Source organism: Pseudophryne corroboree, chromosome 6, assembly GCF_028390025.1.
Source record: "Pseudophryne corroboree isolate aPseCor3 chromosome 6, aPseCor3.hap2, whole genome shotgun sequence".
NCBI classification, from domain to species: domain Eukaryota; kingdom Metazoa; phylum Chordata; class Amphibia; order Anura; family Myobatrachidae; genus Pseudophryne; species Pseudophryne corroboree.
In genome coordinates this window covers 45,660,353-45,687,308 of record NC_086449.1, presented here as the reverse complement: position 1 = coordinate 45,687,308, position 26,956 = coordinate 45,660,353, and the positions used below count along the sequence as shown (strand labels likewise).

Here is a 26,956-nt window from a genome sequence, read left to right as displayed (position 1 = left end):
TTTTTTTCTTTGCGTCATGTGCTGTTTGGGGAGGGTTTTTTGGAAGGGACATCCTGCGTGACACTGCAGTGCCACTCCTAGATGGGCCCGGTGTTTGTGTCGGCCACTAGGGTCGCTTATCTTACTCACACAGTCAGCTACCTCATTGCGCCTCTTTTTTTCTTTGCGTCATGTGCTGTTTGGGGAGGGTTTTTTGGAAGGGACATCCTGCGTGACACTGCAGTGCCACTCCTAGATGGGCCCGGTGTTTGTGTCGGCCACTAGGGTCGCTTATCTTACTCACACAGCGACCTCGGTGCAAATTTTAGGACTAAAAATAATATTGTGAGGTGTGAGGTATTCAGAATAGACTGAAAATGAGTGTAAATTATGTTTTTTGAGGTTAATAATACTTTGGGATCAAAATGACCCCCAAATTCTATGATTTAAGCTGTTTTTTAGGGTTTTTTGAAAAAAACACCCGAATCCAAAACACACCCGAATCCGACAAAAAAAATTTGGTGAGGTTTTGCCAAAACGCGGTCGAACCCAAAACACGGCCGCGGAACCGAACCCAAAACCAAAACACAAAACCCGAAAAATTTCCGGCGCTCATCTCTACCGAAAACGTATGGTTCGGTACGGCCAATCCTGAACCTCAAATCTCTGAATCTGTATCTACCTGTGTTCAAGTTCAAAGTGTAATCCCTATGGGCGGTGGTCTACGGCCTGGAGGAAGGGGAGTTCCTGGTATCCTTGGATATTAAGTATCCATATCTACACATCCCAATATGGCCTCCTCGTCTGGCTTACCTCCGGTTCGCGATACTGCACCACCACTTCCAATTTCAGGCATTACCCTTTGGTCTCTCCACAGCTCCAAGGGTATCCACAAAGGTCATGGCGGAGATGATGCTATAATTGCACAGGATGGGAGTCAACATAGTCCTCTATTTGGACGATCTCCTGATAAATGCAGTGTCCATGGAACATCTGCTACACAGCATCGACTTGACTACTCGTCTGCTTACGGACCACGGGTGGATCCTGAATTTCTAGAAGTCTCACCTGGAACCATCACAAAGAATTCAGTTCCTGGGAATGATATTGGACACGGTATCTCAGAAGGTATTCCTCCCCATGGACAAGGCCTTGACAATCCAGGCTATAGTTCGCTCGGTGCTCAAATTCATCGATTCATCTTTGCATTCACCTACTGGGCAAGATGGTGGCCTCCTACATGGCAATCCAGTACGGCAGGTTCCATGCCCACCCCTTCGAGCTGGATCTGCTGGACAAGTGGTCAGGGCCTCACCTACACATGCACCAGATTATAACTCTGTTGCCAAAAGCACGTATCCCCCTGTTATGGTGGCTACAAGTCTCTCACCTCGTGGAGGGTCGAAGTTTCAGTACCCAATCCTGGACTCTACTGACAATGGATGCCAGCCTCCCAGGTGGCTCGGTTCCAGGAAAAGTGGTCGAGTCAGGAATCTACACTCCTGATCAACATTCTGGAACTCAGAGAGATTTACAACACTTTTCTGCAGGCCTCCTGTCTTCTCTGACATCAGGCCATCCAGGTACAATTGGACAACGCCACAATGGTGGCATACATAAACCAGCAGGTAGGAACAAAAAGCAGGGCCGCAATACGAGAGGTGTCACGGATACTCCTCTGGGTGGGAGCCAACGCAAGGGCCATCTCAGCCATATTCATACCAGGCGTGGACAATTGGGAAGCGGACTTCCTCAGCAGGCATGCCCTCCATCCGGGGGAATGGGGCCTCCACCCTCAGGTATTTCAACAACTGGTTCACCAGTGGGGCTGTCCACAGATAGACCTGATGGCTTCTCATCTCAACAAGAAGGCCTGTCGTTACTGTTCCAGAACGAGGGATCCACAGGCTGCAGCAGTGGATTCTCTGACGGCACGCTGGACTTACCAGTTTTTGTTCCTGTTTCCTCCAATCCCTCTCATTCCCAGAGTTATAAAAAGACTCAAAAGGGAAAGTGTTCAGGCAATCCTTATTGCTCCGGATTGGCCCAGACGGGCCTGGTATGCAGACCTCCTGACCATGTCTCTGGAGGAACCCTGGCCTCTGACACTTTTCAGGGACGTTCTTCTGCAATGACCATTTGACTATCCAGACTTACGGCAGCTATGTTTGATGGCTTGGAAGTTGAGAGGGAGATTTTAGCCAGAAAAGGCTTCCCTCCAAGGTTATATCCACCATGGTCCAGGCCCGCAAGGTGGTCACGTCTAAACATTACCACCGTATCTGGAAGAAATATGTTTCCTGGTGTGAGGGTAGAAAATACTCTCCGGCAGAGTTTAAACTTGGCTGTTTTCTGCTCTTCCTGCAAGCAGGTGTGGATATGGGCCTAAGGTTAGGCTCCATCAAGGTTCAGATTTCCTCTCTCTCCATCTTCTTCCAGAAACAGCTGGTGTTGCTTCCTGAAGTACAGACGTTCCTGAAGGGTGTTCTCTGCATTCAACCACCCTTTGTCCCTCCCACGGCTCCATGGGCTTTGAGGATCTATGTCAAGATGACGGCTCATCACAGGAAATCTGACTCGCTGTTTGTCCTTTATGAAGTTACCAAAATTGGATCTCCTGCTTCTAAGTAGTCCATTGCTTGTTGGCTCAGGCTGACCATTCAACAAGCCTTTACTTCGGCTGCACTGCCGATACTGAGTTCTATTTAGGCCCACTCCACAAGGTCGTGGGTCCCTCCTGGGTGGCTGCCTGGGGCGTCTCGGCCATACAGTTGTGCCAGGCAGCTACTTGGTCTGGGTCGAACACGTTCGTTAAGTTCTACAGGTTCTTCACCTTGGCCACAGATGACCTTCAGTTTGGTCAGGCGGTTTTGCAGGAGTCTCAACACTCTCCCAGCCGTTCTGGAAGCTTTGGGACTTCCCCATGGTACTAAGTACATTGGCAGTATCCACTAGGACGTTAGAGAAAATAGGAATTTAATACCTACATGTAATTCCTTTTCTCGTACCCCGTAGTGGATACTGGGCGCCCGCCTCAGTGCTTTGTATTTTTGCTTACCTAGTTGTAAGTGTTCTTGGTTGGGTCTGCTGTTGCTGTCCCTGTTCGATGTTTGGTTAGCGTTGCTATCCTTTGTTATTGTCAGCGTTGCTATCCTCTGTTCTGGTTAGCGCTTCTATTCTGTATTCCTAGACTGAGTCTGCTAGGAGGGGCATAGAGGGGAGGAGCCATCACACACTAATGTTTTTTTTAAAGTGCCAGGCTCCAATGGACCCGATCTATACCCCATGGTACTAAGTACATTCCCAGTATCCACTACGGACTACGAGAAAAGGAATTACCGATAGGTATTAAATTCCTATTTTTGCATACTAGCCTACTCTCCCAGAATGGCCGGGAGGCTCCCGAGAATCAGGTGGCTTTCCTGGCCACACAGGAAAGTGTCTCCCGTATCCCGCTTTCCTCCACACGCAGCCATACCTTTCGTACTCTCACCCCCGGCTTCATCTGATCTGCTCACACAGGAGAAGTGGGCGTAAGATGATACGATTTGCGCTAAATTGCATCATCACAACCCAGCCTCCTGTAGGGGGAGGGGCAGGCTCATAGCTCTCTTCTCCATGTGTCAGCCTACAGGGTTAAGGACATACTGAAAACTTTTGCGTTTTGCTTCATATTCAGTGCAGACTTACCTACTTTTGAAAACTAGTTTCAGGTAGATTCCAGGTCACGCGTCTCTGCCCAAAGGGCGTGTCTAGCACCTGTGGGCGTATTTATTACCACTCAGGGATGTTTCCTGCAATGGCAGGAGAAAAGTATAGTATTAAAAGCAGCAAAAAAGAAAAAGAGTAATATAGGTACACTAGAGTAACAATATAGGTGCACTATATATTAATGTACCGTGTACATTTGTGAGAAGAGACGGACAAATAGAAAATATATATACAGTATACTGATGTGTACTGTATATATATTTTACACACAGCACCATATTATATTGTATTATACACAGCCCCTTCACCATATTACACCCAGCACCATATAATGTAATGTAAAATTATACACAGCCCCCCTTCCTATATTACAGCCAGTATACACAGCACCTTATTAAATTATACACAGCCCTCCTCCCCCCATTGAAACGTTGTTAATAGGATTGCTGTCTTCTGTCTCGTTCTTTGACCGAGATTTTTTTATATTATTAATGGATACATATATATATATATATATATATATATACTTTTTAGAAGTAATAAAAAATAAGAATTTACTCACCGGTAATTCTATTTCTCGTAGTCCGTAGTGGATGCTGGGGACTCCGTCAGGACCATGGGGAATAGCGGCTCCGCAGGAGACAGGGCACAAAATTTTAAAGTTTGACCACTAGGTGGTGTGTACTGGCTCCTCCCCCTATGACCCTCCTCCAAGCCTCAGTTAGGATACTGTGCCCGGACGAGCGTACACAATAAGGAAGGATTTTGAATCCCGGGTAAGACTCATACCAGCCACACCAATCACACCGTACAACTTGTGATCTGAACCCAGTTAACAGTATGATAACGTAGGAGCCTCTGAAAAGATGGCTCACAACAATAAACAACCCGATTTTTTTGTAACAATAACTATGTACAAGTATTGCAGACAATCCGCACTTGGGATGGGCGCCCAGCATCCACTACGGACTACGAGAAATAGAATTACCGGTGAGTAAATTCTTATTTTCTCTGACGTCCTAGTGGATGCTGGGGACTCCGTCAGGACCATGGGGATTATACCAAAGCTCCCAAACGGGCGGGAGAGTGCGGATGACTCTGCAGCACCGAATGAGAGAACTCCAGGTCCTCCTTAGCCAGGGTATCAAATTTGTAGAATTTTACAAACGTGTTCTCCCCTGACCACGTAGCTGCTCGGCAGAGTTGTAATGCCGAGACCCCTCGGGCAGCCGCCCAAGATGAGCCCACCTTCCTTGTGGAGTGGGCATTGACAGTGAAATATATATTTTCAATGCTCTGACAACGTCCAGCAACTTGGAATCCTCCAAATCGCTAGTAGCCGCAGGCACCACAATAGGCTGGTTCAGGTGAAACGCTGATACCACCTTAGGCAGAAAATGAGGACGCGTCCTCAATTCTGCCCTGTCCGAATGGAAAATCAGATATGGGCTTTTATACGATAAAGCCGCCAATTCCGACACTCTCCTGGCTGAAGCCAGGGCCAGTAGCATGGTTACTTTCCATGTAAGATATTTCAAATCTACCGATTTGAGTGGCTCAAACCAATGGGATTTGAGAAAATCCAAAACTACATTGAGATCCCACGGTGCCACTGGGGGCACAACCGGGGGCTGTATATGTAGTACTCCTTTTACAAAAGTCTGGACTTCAGGAACTGAAGCCAATTCTTTCTGGAAGAAAATCGACAGGGCCGAAATTTGAACCTTAATGGACCCTAATTTGAGGCCCATAGATAATCCTGTTTGCAGGAAATGTAGGAATCGACCCAGTTGAAATTCCTCTGTCGGGGCCTTCCTGGCCTCACACCATGCAACATATTTTCTCCAAATGCGGTGATAATGATGTGCAGTCACCTCCTTCCTGGCTTTGACCAGGGTAGGGATGACCTCTTCCGGAATGCCTTTTTCCCTTAGGATCCGGCGTTCAACCGCCATGCCGTCAAACGCAGCCGCGGTAAGTCTTGGAATAGACACGGTCCCTGCTGAAGCAGATCCCTTCTTAGAGGTAGAGGCCACGGATCCTCCGTGAGCATCTCCTGAAGTTCCGGGTACCAAGTCCTTCTTGGCCAGTCCGGAGCCACTAGTATCGTTCTTACTCCCCTTTGCCGTATAATTCTCAGTACCTTGGGTATGAGAGGCAGAGGAGGGAACACATACACTGACTGGTACACCCATGGTGTTACCAGAGCGTCCACAGCTATTGCCTGAGGGTCTCTTGACCTGGCGCAATACCTGTCCAGTTTTTAGTTGAGGCGGGACGCCATCATGTCCACCATTGGTCTTTCCCAATGGACTACAATCATGTGGAAGACTTCTGGATGAAGTCCCCACTCTCCCGGGTGAAGATCGTGTCTGCTGAGGAAGTCTGCTTCCCAGTTGTCCACTCCCGGGATGAACACTGCTGACAGTGCTATCACATGATTTTCCGCCCAGCGAAGAATCCTTGCAGCTTCTGCCATTGCCCTCCTGCTTCTTGTGCCGCCCTGTCTGTTTACGTGGGCGACTGCCGTGATGTTGTCCGACTGGATCAACACCGGCTGACCCTGAAGCAGAGGTTTTGCCAGGCTTAGAGCATTGTAGATTGCTCTTAGTTCCAGTATATTTATGTGAAGAGACGTTTCCAGGCTTGACCACACGCCCTGGAAGTTTCTTCCTTGTGTGACTGCTCCCCAGCCTCTCAGGCTGGCATCCGTGGTCACTAGGACCCAGTTCTGTATGCCGAATCTGCGGCCCTCTAACAGATGAGCACTCTGCAACCACCATAGCAGAGAGACCCTTGTCCTTGTCGACAATTTTATCCGCTGATGCATCTGAAGATGCGATCCGGACCATTTGTCTAGCAGATCCCACTGAAAAATTCGTGCATGGAATCTGCCGAATGGAATCGCTTCGTAAGAAGCCACCATTTTTCCCAGGACTCTTGTGCATTGATGCACAGACACTGTCCCTGGTTTTAGGAGGTTCCTGACGAGTTCGGATAACTCCCTGGCTTTCTCCTCCGGAAGAAATACCTTTTTCTGAACAGTGTCCAGAATCATCCCTAGGAACAGCAGACGTGTCGTCGGGATCAGTTGGGATTTTGGAAAATTCAGAATCCACCCGTGCTGTTGGAGCACTACTTGAGTTAGTGCTACTCCGACCTCCAGCTGTTCTCTGGATCTTGCCCTTATCAGGAGATCGTCCAAGTAAGGGATAATTAATACGCCTTCTCTTCGAAGAAGGATCATCATTTCGGCCATTACCTTGGTAAAGACCCTGGGTGCCGTGGACAATCCAAACGGCAGCGTCTGAAACTGATAATGACAGTTTTGTACCACGAACCTGAGGTACCCTTGGTGTGAAGGGCAAATTGGGACATGAAGGTAAGCATCCTTGATGTCCAAGGACACCATAAAATCCCCTTCTTCCAGATTCGCTATCACTGCTCTGAGTGACTCCATCTTGAACTTGAATTTTTGTATGTACAGGTTCAGAGATTTCAGATTTAGAATAGGTCTTACCGAGCCGTCCGGCTTCGGTACCACAAATAGCGTGGAGTAATACCCCTTTCCCTGCTGTAGAAGGGGTACCTTGATTATCACCTGCTGAGAATACAGCTTGTGAATGGCTTCCAATACCGTCGCCCTGTCTGAGGGAGACGTTGGCAAAGCAGATTTTAGGAACCGGCGAGGGGGAGACTTCTCGAATTCCAACCTGTAACCCTGAGATACTACCTGCAGGATCCAGGGGTCCACCTGCGAGTGAGCCCACTGTGCGCTGAAATTCTTGAGGCGACCCCCCACCGCCCCTGAGTCCGCTTGTAAGGTCCCAGCGTCATGCTGAGGCCTTTGCAGAAGCCGGGGAGGACTTCTGCTCCTGGGAAGGGGCTGCTTGCTGCAGTCTCTTACCCTTTCCTTTGCCTCGGGGCAAATATGAATGTCCTTTTGCTCGCTTGTTCTTATAGGAACGAAAGGACTGCGGCTGAAAAGACTGCGTCTTTTTCTGCTGGGAGGGGACTTGAGGTAAAAAGGTGGACTTCCCGGCTGTTGCCGTGGCTACCAAATCCGATAGACCGACCCCAAATAATTCCTCCCCTTTATACGGCAATACTTCCATATGCCGTTTGGAATCCGCATCGCCTGACCACTGTCGTGTCCATAGACTTCTTCTGGCAGATATGGACATCGCACTTACTCTTGATGCCAGAGTGCAGATATCCCTCTGTGCATCTCGCATATAAAGGAATGCGTCCTTTAATTGCTCTATAGTCAATAAAATACTGTTCCTATCCAGGGTATCAATATTTTCAGTCAGGGAATCCGACCAAGCCACCCCAGCACTGCACATCCAGGCTGAGGCGATTGCTGGTCGCAGTATAACACCAGTATGTGTGTGTATACTTTTTAGAGTATTTTCCAGCCTCCTATCAGCTGGATCCTTGAGGGCGGCCGTATCAGGAGACGGTAACGCCACTTGTTTGGATAAACGTGTGAGCGCCTTGTCCACCCTAGGGGGTGTTTCCCAGTGCGCCCTAACCTCTGGCGGGAAAGGGTATAACGCCAATAACTTCTTTGAAATTAGCAGTTTTTTATCAGGGGTAACCCACGCTTCATCACACACGTCATTCAATTCCTCTGATTCAGGAAAAACTACAGGTAGTTTTTTCAGACCCCACATAATACCCCTTTTTGTGGTACTTGCAGTATCAGAGATATGCAAAGCCTCCTTCATTGCCGTGATCATATAACGTGTGGCCCTACTGGAAAATACGTTCGTTTCTTCACCGTCGACACTAGATTCGGTGTCCGTGTCTGGGTCTGTGTCGACCGACTGAGGCAAAGGGCGTTTTACAGCCCCTGACGGTGTTTGAGACGCCTGTACAGGTACTAACTGGTTTGCCGGTCGTCTCATGTCGTCAACCGACTTTTGCAGCGTGCTGACATTATCACGTAATTCCATAAACAAAGCCATCCATTCCGGTGTCGACTCCCTAGGGGGTGACATCACCATTACCGGCAATTGCTCCGCCTCCACACCAACATCGTCCTCATACATGTCGACACACACGTACCGACACACAGCAGACACACAGGGAATGCTCTAATAGAAGACAGGACCCCACTAGCCCTTTGGGGAGACAGAGGGAGAGTTTGCCAGCACACACCAAAGCGCTATAATTATATAGGAACAACCTTATATAAGTGTTGTTTCCTTATAGCTGCTTAAATATATATAATATCGCCAAAAAATGCCCCCCCTCTCTGTTTTTTACCCTGTTTCTGTAGTGCAGTGCAGGGTAGAGCCTGGGAGCCTTCCTAGCAGCGGAGCTGTGTAGGAAAATGGCGCTGTGTGCTGAGGAGATAGGCCCCGCCCCGTATTCCGGCGGGCTCTTCTCCCGGTTTTTCTGAGACCTGGCAGGGGTGAAATACATCCATATAGCCTCATGGACTATATGTGATGTATTCTTTTTAGCCAGAAAGGTATTAACATTGCTGCCCAGGGCGCCCCCCCCAGCGCCCTGCACCCTCAGTGACCGCCGGTGTGAAGTGTGCCTGAGCGCAATGGCGCACAGCTGCAGTGCTGTGCGCTACCTCATGAAGACTGAAAAGCCTTCAGCCGCCGGTTTCTGGACCTCTTCTTACTTCGGCATCTGCAAGGGGGTCGGCGGCGCGGCTCCGGTGACCCATCCAGGCTGTACCTGTGATCGTCCCTCTGGAGCTAGTGTCCAGTAGCCTAAGAAGCAAATCCATCCTGCACGCAGGGGAGTTCACTTCTTCTCCCCTAGGTCCCTCGTTGCAGTGAGCCTGTTGCCAGCAGGACTCACTGAAAATAATAAAACTATCAAAACTTTTACTCTAAGCAGCTCTTTATGAGAGCCACCTTGATTGCACCCTGCTCGGACGGGCACAAAAACCTAACTGAGGCTTGGAGGAGGGTCATAGGGGGAGGAGCCAGTACACACCACCTAGTGGTCAAACTTTTACATTTTGTGCCCTGTCTCCTGCGGAGCCGCTATTCCCCATGGTCCTGACGGAGTCCCCAGCATCCACTAGGACGTCAGAGAAATCCTTGATACGTGTTTATATACGTGTTTATATACCGCTTTTATGAAGGGATTAACTGTGCATGTGCAGCCGGCAGTTTGCGGTGAAGTCCCGCTGTTGGTTGTATTTTATGGATATGAAATTTCTTTATGTTGTTTTTTATGTGATTTATATTGTGTGTGATATGGGCCCTCATTCCAAGTTGTTAGCTGCTTTTAGCAGCATTGCACACGCTAGGCCGCCGCCCTCTGGGAGTGTATCTTCGCTTAGCAGAAGTGCGAACGAAAGATTAGCAGAACTGCTACTAACTAATTCTTAGCAGTTTCTGAGTAGCTCCAGACCTACTCACAGATTGCGATCAGCTCAGTCCGTTTAGTTCCTGGTTTGACGTCACAAACACGCCCTGTGTTCGGCCAGCCATTCCCCCGTTTCTCCAGACACTCCCGCGTTTTTCCCTGACATGCCTGCGTTTTTTGCAAACGCCGGAAAAACGCTGAGTTACCACCCAGAAACGCCCCTTTCCTGTCAATCATTTACCGAACAGCAGTGCGATTGAAATGCGCCGCAGAATCCTCAGCAAATCTGCTAAGGTTTTAGTTAAATAACTAAGCGCATGCGCCCTGCGTGCTTTGCACATGCGTAGTTTGCAACAAATCGGCAACGATCGAACAACTCGGAATGACCCCCCCTTGTTATGTTTTTAACAATGTAAGTGTCAGGCCCGGGTGTTTTTGTGAATCCGTTAACCCGGAACCAACCACAGGTGTAGGTGCTGGGGTATGAAGAAAGCAGGGAGGACAAAGAAAGTTCCGCTTCATATATTTATTAAATAACAATTCAGTAAGGAGTTAAATGACTAGTTGTTAATCATCATTATACTGAAGTATTGCAAGAATGGCAGAAATAATATGCAAGAGAAAACTCAAAAATAAAAAAAAGAAATGTTCATGGAAACATATGCAAAAGCAAGCTGAAGAATAAATGTTGGATTGTCCAAATATAAACAAGCCTTGATGCAGAACTGCAGATTGTGTTTAACTGGTTAATGCAGACATGGTGAATTAACTGTAAGAATTTGCAATGGAGTTTTGAGGGTTAACTGAGAGACTGTGATGAATTATCCTTGTAATGACAACATAGCAAATAAAAAGTACTGAATTGGGTTACTTGCGGGTTCCGGAGATCACTGTGAAACTGTAGTAGAAGACAAGGTGATGAATGGTTTAAATGCAGAGTTGAACAAACGAACAGCTGAGAGAAACAGAATCCTCCAGACTTTGAATGATAGGCAGACTGACAAGGTAACCTCATGCAGGACACTGGGAATCCAACTATTTCCAATAGGAGTGCAATTAACTGACAGCACAGCGGAGAGCCGGTGGATCTTTCAGCAGTGAAGGCTGCAGACGGACCTCTGGGAACGGAGGCGATATCTGGACCACGGGAATCACACAGGAATGCACGGAGAGAGCTCAGAGCTAGAGCACAGCTTTGATACAACAAAGCACTGGCCCAGAGTGACATAATCCCAGCCTACTTAAAGGCAGCACAAGCACGGGATTGGCTTACACCTGCCCACAGGTGTTTTCACAAGTGCTCAGTATTAGCTATTTGGTCTCCAACATGGCCACCTCCTATACAGCAGACACACCGCAGTGCCTTAGGCCATTTGGTCCCCGCACTCACAGTTCCCAGACTCTGCATTACCTGTGCCATTGATCACGCCGTGTCCCCACGCGGGCGCACAGCACCGCGAGCAACCGCACTGGCAACGGATGAACCCCAGAACCCGCAAAGGTGAGAGACCGGTTCGTGACAGTACCCCCTCTTCAACGGGTGGTCTCCGAACACCTTTGAACCTTGTCAGGATTTTTGGAGAAGTATTTCTGTACCAGTCTTGGAGCATGAACATCTTCAGAGAAAACCCAGGATCTCTCCTCCGGACCGTAACCCTTCCAGTCGACCAGAAACTGTAAACGTCCATATCGGGAACGTGAGTCCACAATCTCTTTAACTTCAAATTCCTCATTCTGCAAAGAGTGAACTTTAGGAGATTTGGACTGGGTAGTACGGAACTTATTGAGAATCAAAGGCTTCAGTAAAGATGTATGAAAGGCGTTAGGAATTCTCAAAGACGGTGGCAGCTTGACTTTGTATGACACAGGGTTGAGTACCTTTACAATGGGAAATGGACCAATAAACCTGGGAGCAAATTTCTTAGAAGGAACTTTGAACTTGAGATTGCGCGTAGAAATCCAAACTTGGTCTCCCACTTTGTAATTCGGTACAGCTTTACGTTTTCTATCTGCAAAAGATTTATAACAGATGCTAGATAGACGTTGAAGCTCTTGATCTGCCGCTGGGACCTCTAGGGCTGGCAATGGATGAAACTCTGGCACACGAGGATGAAAGCCGAAGTTAATATAAAAGGGCGTAGATTCTGAAGATGAATGGAAGAGATTATTATGAGCAAATTCTGCCAATGGAAGGTAGTCAACCCAGTCATCCTGTGAGGACGATATATATAGCCGGAGAAATGTTTCAAGGTCTTGGTTGACTCTCTCAGTTTGTCCATCTGTCTGAGGATGATATGCAGAAGAAAAGTTCAACTTGACATTTAAAGATGAACAAAGCGACCTCCAAAACTTGGCCACAAACTGTGTTCCCCGATCAGAGATAATTTCTCGAGGAAGGCCATGCAACTTGAAGATTTCAGAGATGAACAATCTGGCTAGTAAAGGGGCTGATGGTAACACAGTTAATGAAATGAAATGTGCCATTTTCGAAAATCGATCCACTATCACCCAAATGGTATTTCGCCCTTTTGATGGAGGTAGATCGGTCACGAAATCCATTGAGATATGGGTCCATGGTTGTTTGGGTATGGATAGTGGATGTAGTAGACCTGGTGGAGAACTTCTTGGACTCTTATGTTGGGCACATTTAGGACATGCTGCTATAAACTCTTGGACATCGGCTTTGAGACGTGGCCACCAATAAGACTGTTGAATAAATTTGAGAGTCTTTAGAACCCCAGGATGACCCATGAAGGAAGAGGAGTGAGCCCAGGTAAGCAGCCGTTTTCGAAGACTTGTGGCGACAAAGGTCTTGCCAAGCGGAGGAACTGGAGAGGTTCGAGTCATTAAAAAGGACGTAGGATTCACAATGGCTTGATTCGTGGTAGCATCATTTAATTCAGAAGAAGCAAAGGACCGGGAAAGGGCATCTGCCTTTTTGTTCTGAGACCCTGGACGATAGGTGAGTTTGAAATCAAATCGTGAGAAGAAAAGCGCCCATCGAGCTTGTCGTGGATTCAAACACTGAGCTGACTGCAGATACAGAAGATTCTTATGATCAGTATAAACTGTAATGCGATGTTGAGCTCCTTCTAGAAGGTATCTCCACTCCTCAAATGCCAACTTGATGGCAAGTAACTCTTGCTCACCGATTGCATAATTACGTTCTGCCGGGAGGAACTTACGGGAGAAATATCCACAGGGATGGACCTTTTTATCTTCAAAGACTTGTGACAACACAGCTCCTACTGCTTCTGTAGATGCATCCACCTCTAGTAGAAAGGGACGATTCAAATCAGGCTGTCGAAGAATGGGGGCTGACACAAAGGCTTGCTTTAAATCAGAGAAGGCTTTGATTGCTTCAGAAGACCAGTTCGTAGGATTTGCTCCCTTGCGAGTTAGGGCTGTGATGGGAGCAGCTAACGTAGAATAATTCTTGATGAATCTCCTATAGAAATTCGCAAAGCCGGGCGTGGCCTGGCTAGCAGTGAGGACAGAAGCACCTCACATGAGCTCCTGCTGCCTAAGGGCTTAAAATTCATTTCTACCCCAATAAAAGCACCCTGCTGCCACCTCCACATACCTCACTGCCTCTGCCCTCAGTGGCCTCCAACAGGGAAGCGAGCTGCGGAGTCGGGAGGCGGCCTTGGCTGTCTCTGCGGACTGCGGCCTTCCCCTCCTGGTGAAGCCGGGGCCTCGATTTTGGAGCCTGGCGGGGCCGGGCTCCGGAGCTCTCGGCGGGAGCCGGGAAACACCCTTCGGCCCTTCTAGAGCTGCTGTGCTGGGCTGCGGCGACTTCGTCCACCCCCCGTTGGCCCCCACAGCGGACCCGTGTGGCTGACGAACCGGGCCTGCATCCTCCGGCTACCTCCGGCCGCCGAGGCCTACCACGCGACCTGCAGCCGGGGCCTTGAGTTTGGAGATACCCCGGCCGGGAGCTCCGGGACCGGAGCGCGGCCGCACCGGAACCCCCAGGACCTCGGACCTTCCTCCTCTGGCTTGGCTGAGCACCCCCTGGCACCTGGAGAGAGCCTCAGCACCTCCACCAGCCCCACAGGAGATTATTGAGGAGGGTGGGCTGCCCTGTGTGAGCTGCGGCGGCCATCTTGGATTTCCGGGCTATATGCTGGAGGGAGCAACATCTACCATAAGGGAAGCCCTGAAAAGCTGTAAAACACGTACAGCGGGCTGACTTACCTTTAATGCCTGGTCCACTTGGAGGGTGGTGAGTACCTGCTGTTGCCACAGCAATCATTCCCGATCTGCACCCCTGCCCCATAAAATCCAGTGATACGAACCCGGAACCTCCATTTTGCTTTCTGGCATTTAGCCAGGGTGAAGATAATTTGCATTATACCACACACTTCTCACCCGTGCAGGCCCACAGATTCTGCCCGCACTACCGCCCGCAGTGGCGACAACCATGAAAGAGCTTTAATATCCACGGGGTGTGCTAGGGCCACGGGATGAAGGGTTAAGCCTCAACCTACCTCGACACCGGAGCTGACGCCCGGGAGGGCCCATGCCCTGACGTCATGACACTCAGATCTATATGTTCCCGACCAATTCTTAAGATGAGTTAACGCAGGATAATAAAGTGCCATAACTAAGCAAAACGAATCAATCCATAACGCTCTGGCACACTATTCCCATCTCAACGGCTAAGACACCTGAAGAAGACAAATTTATCCCCCTCGGGAGGTCGCTACGGAGAGCTACTTGATTTACAATAACAGAAATCAGGAACACGAAATAATTTTGAATGCCGATCAACTAACCTGACAAGATACCCTCCTCTGCCCCCCGACCCTCCTGGGGCTTTCACTATTCACCCTACCAGCCGCATAGGAGACCGGTGCACACCTAAAACGGACAGCAGTCTGACCTCCCCGGACTATCCGTTTAACATACGGACCCTGAGCTGTGTCCCCCCGTCAACAATTTTTTCATTGTTTTTTTCCACCTCCACCTTCACCCCCCCCCCCTTTTTTTTTTTGTATATATATGCCACTATGTCTAAAAACAAAAAAGCAACACAAGTCCCGACTAACTTCTTTGGCTCAAAATCTAAGGGCCCACAGAACCCCAACATGTCCACAGGCTCCCCCCCCCTCTCCGTGCTCATCGGAAACAGGTATCGACCCTCAGATACAGGCGGTCATGTCGAGCCTACTGGAGGGGGTACAATCTGCGTTCAAACAGGAACTCTCGAACGCCATAGCCGACTTTAAATCAGACCTTACAGCCCGTGGCAATCGAACGGACACATTGGAAACCAAGACAGACGATCTCTGTCGCTCCCAACACCGACTTGACAGTGAGCTCACCAGATTGCACGAAGAAATGGAGACCCTCAAAGAGCGACAAGAGGACCAAGAAAATCGCTCGCGTAGAAATAATCTACGCATACGCGGCATCCCAGAATCGGTCCTCGGAACAGCGCTGCCGGCATTTCTGAGAGATTTCTTCACGCATATAACACCAGACCTCACAGACGAAGAATGCCTCTGCGACAGGGCACATAGAGCACTCCGTGCAAAACCGTCTCCTGCCCAACCACCCAGGGATGTTATTATCCGCTTCCATTATTTCCGTTCGAAAGAGAAAATTCTCTCCGCCGTTCGAGACTCACCGGAGACTCTGTTTAAGGGTATGCAACTACAGATTTATCAGGACCTAGCCCCCTCCACGATCCAGAAACGGCGGGACCTCCAGCCGGTCACCCGGATCCTGCGTCAGCATCAGATCAGATACAGATGGGGATTCCCTTTTCAACTCCACGTCTCGGTCAACAACTTTGTCCACTCAGTCAAGACCCTAAACCAGGGACAGGAACTACTGGTAAAGTTAGATCTCCTCCCAGCATCACCCGTAGCAGATTCGGCGGCTTCTTCATTGAAGACACCGCACCCTCCGCCACCCCTTCCCGACTGGACGAGGGTGACCCGACAGCGTAACGTGGACAAAGACCCTCCCTGACTTGGGGAGCCCCCCACTGTGGATCATATACGTCATGCTGGCGCAACACTTACGCGCATTGAACTGAGCCAAAGACGCGGATGACCCGACCTCCATCCTTTTGCCAGTATCGTAATTATCTTCTGTTATTGCTGTTATAACTAAGCCATACTTGCTTGCACCCCTGTGGTTTATCCTCTCCCCCCCCCCCCCCACCCTTGTTTATATATATTTTTTTTTTTGTGTGTGTGTTTCTCCCTCCCTCCTTCCTCCCCCGTCCCCCTCCCCATTTTGAATTTACGTTTGAATTTCTTGTTGTCTGGACACAGTTCTCACTGTCCTATAAGGTAATATGTCCGATTTAGTTAAAAAGGCTGACCCCGACCCTTGTGGCCCGGGCACCCTAGGCCCTCCCACATGGTACCCTGGTTACCCCCCCATAATCCCTCACTGTTGCTTACAATGTTACTGATGCAATGCTTTTTCCCTGGCGGTCCCCAAATGGGACCCACAACTTTAGGGATGTTTCCCCGTTTGGGGTGTTTCTTTTTCTTCTCTACCTTCCTCTTTCTTTCCCTCTTCTGGCGACCCCTGCCTGACCTTCCCGTTCCTTTTCTTGCTAGCTCCGGAGGGGTGGCCCTCTCCTGGCGCGGGCGGTACGTTACTGGACCCTTAGGGCAATATGTCATACTCCCTCATGTAAACAGCCATGTCCCTTAAAATATTCTCGGCCAATGTAAATGGCCTAAACTCCCCTAGGAAACGCACCGTGTTCCTGAGCGCCTGCAGACGTGAGAAAATCGATATAGCATTTCTCCAGGAAACGCATCTAACCGGTCCCCATACCCAGCTTAAGGGCAAATGGTTCTCCCAGTCCTACTTTGCTTCGGCAGACTGTAAAAAACGGGGTGTGGCCATATTAGTTCGCCGTAACATCCCGTTTATTCACTCTAGGACAGTGACAGATCCGGAAGGACGTTTCCTCATGGTAATGGGCACCCTCCGCTCAACGGCCCTCACACTAGTCTCCACCTATGCCCCCAACCAAGACCAGTCCCTGTTTTTCGATTCTCTTTCTAAACGTCTATCACGGGAAGCACAAGGAAGCATTATTATGGGTGGCGATTTTAACACCATAATCGACCCCTTGCTAGACAGATCTGCCCCCCCCCCCCCTCATGCTTCTATAACAACCCTCCCTCGGGCCTCCCGCACACTTACCGCCATCATGAAACATCACGGCCTCTGTGACACCTGGCGTTCCCAACACCCTCACATCAAAGATTTCACGCATTTCTCAGCCCCACACCATCACTACTCCAGGATCGATATGATCCACATCTCCTCTGCCCTCATGCCACTGATTTCGGACACGGGCATTACACCTCTGTCATGGACGGATCACGCTGGGGTCTATCTCCTCATAGATATATACCGCGCGCCGCGTAAGAGATACAAATGGCGTCTGGACGACTCACTTTTACAACACCCCTCAGCACTAGAGGAAACCAGACTAGCAATCACACACTACTTCACCGAAAACACATCCCCCGATATCTCGCTCAATGTTCTCTGGGAAGCCCACAAAGCTACGATTCGCGGAGCCTTATTAGCAAAATCGTCAGCCCTTAAGAAAAAAGCCGCGCAGGAGATATCCTCCCTCGAAGCAGAAATAGCCACCCTCCTATCCAAACATAAAGCATCCCCCAATCCTTCCCTGCTCACTCAGATAGATTCCCTCCGGGGACAACTTAACACCCTTCTTTCCAATCGCGCGGCATCGATCCTCCGGAAGCTGCAACAACGCTTCTATGATAAAATGGATAAAATAGATTCCCTACTGGCCAACAAATTACGCCGCAAGCAAGCGTTGGGTGCAATAGATAAGCTATACTCGCCACGAAGGGGAACTTATACATATGACCCTGAAGTGATGGCCGAAGAATTCCGTTTGTTTTATAGCTCCCTTTATAACCTACCTGACTCACCCCAGCAGTCTCCTGAAGAGGCGGGGGGAGTGCGCTCATACTTGTCTGATACCCCCCTCCCAACCCTGTCGGATTCTCAGTCGGAAGCCCTTAATTGTCGAATCTCGGAGGAGGAGACACTAGCCGCTATACGATCAATGCGCTCGTCGGCCGCCCCAGGCCCGGATGGTTTCACAGCCCAATATTATAAACTTTTCGCGAAGGAGCTGACCCCACACCTAACCTCCCTATTTAACGGTGTTTTTAAGGGAGCCTCCTTCCTACCAGAGACCACCCGAGCCGATATAGTGGTAATCCCAAAGCCCGACAAAGACCCGACTAGCTGCCTGAACTACAGACCGATTTCACTACTGAATGTCGACCTGAAGATATACGCGAAAATATTAGCTAATCGCCTGGGGCCTTTGATGCCCGGTCTGGTCCACCCGGACCAGGTCGGCTTCATCCCTGGACGCCAGGCACCTGATAACACCAGAAGAGCCATAGATCTAATATATTCGATTCAAAAAAGGAAATCTCCCTCCCTCATCCTGGCTCTCGATGCGGAAAAGGCCTTCGACCGTATATCATGGTCTTTTGCTTTTGCAGTCCTTGGCAAACTGGGATTTTCCGGAGAATTTTTGGAAGGGATCAAAGCACTCTACCGCTCCCCATCGGCCCAGGTTATGGTTAATGGTGTCTCCTCCTCCAGTTTTGAGATTGCCAACGGCACCAGACAGGGATGCCCCCTTTCCCCGTTAATTTTTGCACTAGTCATGGAGCCCCTAGCAGCAAGAATCCGCAACAACAACTCTATTCGTGGAATATCCACAGGCCTATCCGAACATAAGATAGCGTTATATGCCGACGATGTCCTGATCTCCCTCACAGACCCAGCCCAATCTCTCCCCGCCCTCTTGTCTGAGATCACCTCATACTCCCAGCTCTCAGGATATAAAATAAATGTTAATAAAACAGAAGTCCTCAACTTTCATATCCCAGCAGATCTCAAACAGGAACTTCAGAACATTCTCCCATGTAACTGGTACACAAAGAAAATCAAATACCTCGGTGTGTACCTAACTCACCATCACCACCAACTTTTCCAAGCAAACTATCCCCGTTTATTGCAGACAATCAAGGAAGATCTGGTGGAATGGTCCAGCTACTTTATATCATGGATAGGCAGAATTAACTCCGTCAAGATGAGCGTACTCCCCCGGCTTTTGTATTTATTTCAGACCCTCCCGATTTACATCCCTACCTACGTGTTCAAGACCCTGCAACGCCAATCCTCCCTTTTTATCTGGAACCATAAGCGTCCCCGCGTTAGACTTAAATTGCTTCAACGCCCCTCCAGAGGCGGAGGCCTGGGTATCCCGGACTTTAAGAAATATTTCTATGCTGCACAACTTGCTCAGTGCGCACAATGGTGCAACGAGGGAGGGACACGAAAGGTCTGGGTGGGGATTGAGGCAGAGGAAACGGGCCTAGCTACATTATCCTCCCTACCGTGGCTTCACCGGAATCAACGCCCACGCGCGGTCCTCTCGCACCCCGTAGTAAGCCGTTCACTAGCGACATGGGATCTAACAAATAGACGGTTCAACTTAGCCCCATACCCATCTCCGCTAATTCCACTATTTCACAACCCAGCCTTTCCTCCAGGCATGGGTAAAGCCTCGCATACATGTTGGCGCTCGAGTGGTATATTATACGTTAACGATATTACTTCCAATGCTACTTTCCCACAATTCGCGGATATCCGTGAAGGAACAGCAATCCCCTCTTCGGATTTCTTCCGCTACCTACAAATCAGACACTTCCATTCCACCATTACCACCACCCTCCTCCACAGACACTTATCTCCCTTCGAATACATTTGCTGGAAACGCACCAACACCAAGGGCCTCATATCAGATATTCACGTCTTACTTGACGACTACCCCAACACATCCCAAGCCCCCCACGAAGCGGCATGGGAAAAGGAACTGGGAGTAACAATAGACAATGAAGACTGGGTAGATATATGGGACAATGCTGCCTCCAGCTCTATCTGTGTGAAAATTAAAGAAAACATATATAAACTACTCTACCGCTGGTACTATGTCCCAGCCCGTCTACACACTATGTTCCCCAACACCCCAGATGGTTGCTGGAGGGGGTGCACGGACAGTGGCTCTTTCTTACACATATGGTGGGCCTGCCCCAAAATTTACGAAATATGGGGTGAACTCATTATATTGCTTTCGCGCTTATTTGATATCTCTATCCCCCCTGACCCCCAATACTTCTTGCTCCCCATGTCCCTCTCAATCCTCAATAGACACCAAAATAAACTATTTCGACATGTAGTTTCGGCAATGACTTGCCAAATTGCTACAGACTGGAAGAACCTGACCCCTTCACCAATGCCGGTGATAATCTCCCGAATATGGTATGTCCACAAAATGGAATATATGACTGCAGTCATACGTAACACTTCGAAACAATTTGACAAAGTATGGTCCCCATGGCTAAACCTACAACAAGCCTCCTCCCCATTTGTAGCCTGATACGGTACCCCGCGGTCCGGCCCGCCTCCTGCCCCGGAGGGCCACCCCTCCCCCCCTCTCTACTCCCCCTTCTTCTCTCTCCGACTGGAGGCTCTCAGCCTCCCCTGTTTTTCTGCCCCCTTTTACTCGATTTCTGAGTACTCTTTTCTTCTCATTGCCTCCGCTGACTCTCTATGACGGAAGGCCAATCCGTCGCCGAGAGCTCCCCACCGCATACATCTTAATGTTACTCTTTTAAAATAAGGGGGGGGGGAAAAAAAAAAAAAAGGATCAATTATTCTGTAGTTGTAACAATTCATTGTAACTATATTTGTTCTTTAAACACCCAAATTGTCCGGGTGCTCTGTTACCACTGTAATCTTATTTTGATCCACCCAATAAATCGTGTTTAAAAAAAAAAAAAAGAAATTCGCAAAGCCAAGAAATCGCTGAATCCCCTTGAGAGTTGAAGGAGTAGACCAATCTCGGATAGCTTGTACCTTACCTGGATCCATACATAGCTCTGATCCAGAAATGATGTAACCAAGGAACGGTATGGAAGATACTTCAAAAGTGCACTTCTCTAACTTACAATAAAGTTGATTTTTCCTCAGACGTGTCAGTACCTCTTTAACTTGGTGACGGTGAGACTTTAGATCCTTAGAGAATATTAGGATATCATCCAGGTACACTACTAGACACTTGTAGAGAAGATCACGAAAAAGTTCATTCACATAGCTTTGAAAAACTGCAGGTGCATTACAAAGACCAAAGGGCATTACGAGGTATTCGTAATGCCCATCCCGGGTATTAAAAGCAGTCTTCCACTCGTCCCCTGCACGGATGCGGATTAAATTGTAGGCCCCTCGGAGATCCAGTTTTGTAAACACAGTAGCTCCCTTTACCCGGTCAAATAATTCTGGAATTAAGGGTAATGGATACTTGTTTTTCACAGTGATCTCATTGAGTCCACGGTAATCTATGCATGGTCGTAACCCACCATCCTTCTTCTTAACGAAAAAGAATCCGGCTCCTGCAGGTGAAGAAGATGGTCTGATAAATCCTTTGATTAGATTTTCCTGTATATAGTCAGACATAGCTTGCGTCTCTGGGATGGATAGCGGATAAATTCGTCCCCTAGGAGGGGTTTTGCCTGGAACCAGGACGATTGGGCAGTCCCATTCGCGGTGAGGAGGTAGAGAGTCTGCTGCTTGTTTACTGAAAACATCTGCAAAAGATTGATACACCGGAGGTAGGTCGGGAAGGCTAATTGACCGGAGAGGTACAATTGAGGCTAAACAGTCCTTGGTACAAGATTTACCCCACGAAAGGACTTCCATGGTTTGCCAATTTGCATAAACTGCACTATTTGTGTCTGTATAGACTCCTGGTTTTCCAGACGGGAAAGGATATCTGACGTAGCACCGCCTCCTGCGAATTGGTCACTTGACGGATCCATGTGGCCAGTGCTTACTGTCAGGCCCGGGTGTTTTTGTGAATCCGTTAACCCGGAACCAACCACAGGTGTAGGTGCTGGGGTATGAAGAAAGCAGGGAGGACAAAGAAAGTTCCGCTTCATATATTTATTAAATAACAATTCAGTAAGGAGTTAAATGACTAGTTGTTAATCATCATTATACTGAAGTATTGCAAGAATGGCAGAAATAATATGCAAGAGAAAACTCAAAAATAAAAAAAAGAAATGTTCATGGAAACATATGCAAAAGCAAGCTGAAGAATAAATGTTGGATTGTCCAAATATAAACAAGCTTTGATGCAGAACTGCAGATTGTGTTTAACTGGTTAATGCAGACATGGTGAATTAACTGTAAGAATTTGCAATGGAGTTTTGAGGGTTAACTGAGAGACTGTGATGAATTATCCTTGTAATGACAACATAGCAAATAAAAAGTACTGAATTGGGTTACTTGCGGGTTCCGGAGATCACTGTGAAACTGTAGTAGAAGACAAGGTGATGAATGGTTTAAATGCAGAGTTGAACAAACGAACAGCTGAGAGAAACAGAATCCTCCAGACTTTGAATGATAGGCAGACTGACAAGGTAACCTCATGCAGGACACTGGGAATCCAACTATTTCCAATAGGAGTGCAATTAACTGACAGCACAGCGGAGAGCCGGTGGATCTTTCAGCAGTGAAGGCTGCAGACGGACCTCTGGGAACGGAGGCGATATCTGGACCACGGGAATCACACAGGAATGCACGGAGAGAGCTCAGAGCTAGAGCACAGCTTTGATACAACAAAGCACTGGCCCAGAGTGACATAATCCCAGCCTACTTAAAGGCAGCACAAGCACGGGATTGGCTTACACCTGCCCACAGGTGTTTTCACAAGTGCTCAGTATTAGCTATTTGGTCTCCAACATGGCCACCTCCTATACAGCAGACACACCGCAGTGCCTTAGGCCATTTGGTCCCCGCACTCACAGTTCCCAGACTCTGCATTACCTGTGCCATTGATCACGCCGTGTCCCCACACGGGCGCACAGCACCGCGAGCAACCGCACTGGCAACGGATGAACCCCAGAACCCGCAAAGGTGAGAGACCGGTTCGTAACAGTAAGTTACCGGCTGCTGATGGAAATGTATATTGGGTTATGGAGCCCTTTAAAAGTATTAATTAATGAATGCCCAATGGGGAGTGAGTTCGGTCTTTATAAGTAGGACCTGTGGACAGCAATTATACCTCCTGATGAAGTCCTTCGATGACGAAATGCTTTGGGGTGTGGCTTATTTGCGTAGACTGTTGAACGTCAAACCGCTCAGTATCCAGGCTGGCGGCGAGCTCCTTTCTGTAGACATCACAGTGTGGACAACGCTGTACCTGAGTGATCGTTATTGTGGAGCCGGCTAAGTTTGCCTTCTAATACTTACAGTATATATATGTGGATATTTACAATACTGTACATATATATAAACCCATACCATACATATATATATATATATATATATATATATATATATAAATATAAATATATATATATGTACAGTATTGGTTTAATTCTAGCAATATTCACCTCTGGATGGCTTATGGGCCTAAGGCAGGCTACAGCCTCCTGTCTGCTGGGTGGTGCAGGTGCTGCAGTATTGGCCCGCTCAGTGCATGCAGGATTTTGAAGCGTGGACGGGTACAGCACGTGACCTCATGACGCATGTGATGTCTACCGCACCCGCAGTCCTCCTCTGGGAACGGAACCAGGGCCAGATTTGTGGGGTCCGTCTGCGGGTAACGGGCCCTTGGGGACCCACCAGGCCCTAGGTTGTGTTGCGGGTAATCCAGCACTGACAGCACCATATTACATTACACTATACACAGCCCCCCTCCTCCATATTACACCCAGTATACACAGCACCATATTACATTATATTATACACAGCCTCCTCCCCATATTACACCCAGTATACACAGCACCATATTACATTACACTATACACAGCCTCCTCCTCCATATTACACCCAGTATACACAGCACCATATTACATTATATTATACACAGCCCCCCTCCTCCATATTACACCCAGTATACACAGTACCATATTACATTACATTATACACAGCCCTCCTCCCCATATTACACCCAGTATACACAGCACCATATTACATTACATTATACACAGCCTCCTCCCCATATTACACCCAGTATACACAGCACCATATTACATTACATTATACACAGCCCCCCTCCCCCATATTACACCCAGTATACACAGCACCATATTACATTACATTATACACAGCCCCCCTCCCCCATATTACACCCAGTATACACAGCACCATATTACATTACATTATACACAGCCCCCCTCCCCCATATTACACCCAGTATACACAGCACCATATTACATTACACTATACACAGCCTCCTCCTCCATATTACACCCAGTATACACAGCACCATATTACATTTCATTATACACAGCCTCATCCCCATATTACACCCAGTATACACAGCACCATATTACATTACATTATACACAGCCCCCCTCCCCCATATTACACCCAGTATACACAGCACCATATTACATTACATTATACACAGCCCTCCTCCCCATATTACACCCAGTATACACAGCACCATATTACATTACACTATACACAGCCCCCCTCCCCCATATTACACCCAGTATACACAGCACCCTACAGTATTACATTGCATTATACCATACTTGCCTACTCTCCCGGAATGGCCAGGAGGCTTCCTGAAAATTGGGTGACCCTCCCGGCCCCCCATAAGAGCAGGCAAGTGTCCCGATTTTTAATGTCTACCCCTGCCCGGCCGCCCACTTAGTAAGTAAAGTGGGCGGTCCGGGCAGACGATTATGCGATTCTTGCTGAATCGCATCATCATAGCCACGCCCCCTGCTGTATAATGCTGGTAATCGCGGCATTAAAGCGCAGGGGGCGTGGCTTAAAGTATGTGCCGTGATAACCCCACCCCTGTACCGCCTCCGTCCGCCCCTTTTTCACCTCCGCTCCGCCTCCTATGCATGTCATAGTCCTGCCCCGCCCCTCTGCTGAGCCGACCTGGCTGCTCTCTCCCGGAGAGAGCAGCCAGGATATCGGCATGTATGCATTATACACAGCCCCCCTCCCCCATATTACACCCAGTATACACAGCACCGTATTACATTACATTATACACAGCCCCCCACCCCCATATTACACCCACTATACACAGCACCATATTACATTACACTATACACAGCCCCCCTCCCCCATATTACACCCAGTATACACAGCACAATATTACATTACATTATACACGCCCCCCCTCCCCCATATTACACCCAGTATACACAGCACCATATTACATTACATTATACACGCCCCCCCTCCCCCATATTACACCCAGTATACACAGCACCATAATACATTACATTATACACAGCCCCCCTCCCCCATATTACACCCAGTATACACAGCACAATATTAGATTACATTATACACAGCCCCCCTCCCCCATATTACACCCAGTATACACAGCACCATATTACATTACATTATACACAGCCTCCTCCTCCATATTACACCCAGTATACACAGCACCATATTATATTACATTATACACAGCCTCCTCCTCCATATTACACCCAGTATACACAGCACCATATTACATTACATTATACACAGCCCCCCTCCTCCATATTACACCCAGTATACACAGCACCCTACAGTATTACATTACATTACATTATACACAGCCCCCTCCCCCATATTACACCCAGTCAGAGGTGTAGCTAGGTGCCATGGTGCCTGGAGCAAGGGTATATTTCGACACTCCCTCCCCTGTACTGAATTGGGTACATGTTAAATTTGAAAAGATTTTTTTTTTAAAAATCCTAAATTGGTGACAAGGCCAGTTCTAGACCTATTGAAGCTGAGGGCGAAAGTTTCTTTTGAGCGCCCCCATGTTTAAAATAGGGAAAATATAGGGGAATGGCTTCATGGGGATGGGGTGTGGACACAGAATAGTACCAATTCACATTACACCTCACAGAAGTACCCCTTATACACTTTACGCCACACAGTGGAGCCCCTTATACAAGTTTCACAACATAGCAGAGCCACTTATACATGTTACACCACAGTAGAACCGTTTATACACATTACAGCACAGTAGAGTCACTTATATATGTTACTCTGCAGCTTCTAATACAGAGAGAGGTTCTGAGGCAGCAGCAGCTGGGGCAGAGAGAGGTGCTGTAGCATCAATTTAGAGAGAGGTGTTATAGCAGCCGGGGCAGAGAGAGGTGATGCAGCAGTCGGGACAGAGAGGTGCTGCAGCAACCGAGGCAAAAAGAGGTGCTGCAGCAGCCGAGTCAGAGAGAAGTGCTACAGCAGCTGGGGCTGAAACAAGTGCTGCAGCAGCTGGGACAGAGAGAGGTGCTGTAGCTGCTGGGGCAGAAAGAGGTGCTGCAGCAGCCAGGGCAATGAGTGATGTAGCAGGACAGAAGTAACCCTGCTGCACACCTACAAGCAGACAGTGAGACATAAAGAGGGTGGCAGAGCTCCAGCATGTACTGGCTGTCAGTGTCTCCCGCTGTAGCCTGTGGCCTGACCTGTAACCTACCTAGTCTCCGAGTCAGTGTGCACCTCTCTGCTTCTGTGGCTGCCTATACAGCAGCCCACACTATAGCGTGCAGAGGGAGGGGGGTGTTAAGGCAGCAGCGCGCCCTTTAGGTTTTCCAGCGCCCGGAGCTTGCGCTCCACCGGAGCCACCCTCGCTATACCCCTGCACCCAGTATACACAACACCGTATTACATTACATTATATACAGCTGCTCTCCTCCATATTACACCAAGTATACACAGCACCATATTACATTACATTATACACAGTCCCCTCGCCCATATTACACCCAGTATACACAGCACCATATTACATTACATTATACACAGCCCCCCTCCTCCATATTACACCAAGTATACACAGCACCATATTACATTA

General features: G+C 48.4%; 1 protein-coding gene and 1 long non-coding RNA gene across 5 annotated transcripts in view; one reads left to right on the top strand and one right to left on the bottom strand.

The window, feature by feature from the left end:
* LOC134936041 (uncharacterized) overlaps positions 1–26,956 on the bottom strand; it is a 144,122-nt gene that overhangs the window by 73,781 nt on the left and 43,385 nt on the right. Inside the window, exon 2 of the long non-coding RNA XR_010180443.1 lies at positions 3,670–3,773. This is a non-coding gene — a long non-coding RNA (uncharacterized LOC134936041). The remainder of the gene's footprint in view (positions 1–3,669; positions 3,774–26,956) is intronic.
* The window catches only part of LOC134936040 (mucin-3A-like), a 300,343-nt gene that overhangs the window by 243,986 nt on the left and 29,401 nt on the right, over positions 1–26,956 (top strand). The window lies entirely within an intron of this gene.